At 33.3% G+C, this 201-nt stretch overlaps 1 protein-coding gene across 3 annotated transcripts in view; it reads right to left on the reverse strand.

Annotated features, from left to right (window-relative positions):
* Positions 1–201, reverse strand: part of gk5 (glycerol kinase 5) — a 16,650-nt gene that overhangs the window by 10,731 nt on the left and 5,718 nt on the right. The gene's annotated exons all lie outside the window — the stretch shown is intronic.

Here is a 201-nt window from a genome sequence, read left to right on the forward strand (position 1 = left end):
ATAAAGAAACCAAGAAAAGATGGAAAAATCTCCAAAAGGCATCAATGACAGATTAGATTTCGTATAATATGTCACAAAAAATTAGATTTTATTTCCATTATTTACCCTTATAACAGAAAACAAAAAAATGGCGTCAGTGCAGAGTTAATACCTTCTACTCCCCCCCTTTGGCAAGTATCACAGCTTGGAAAAGCTTCTTGT

Source organism: Etheostoma spectabile, chromosome 12 (genome assembly GCF_008692095.1).
Source record: "Etheostoma spectabile isolate EspeVRDwgs_2016 chromosome 12, UIUC_Espe_1.0, whole genome shotgun sequence".
Taxonomy (NCBI): domain Eukaryota; kingdom Metazoa; phylum Chordata; class Actinopteri; order Perciformes; family Percidae; genus Etheostoma; species Etheostoma spectabile.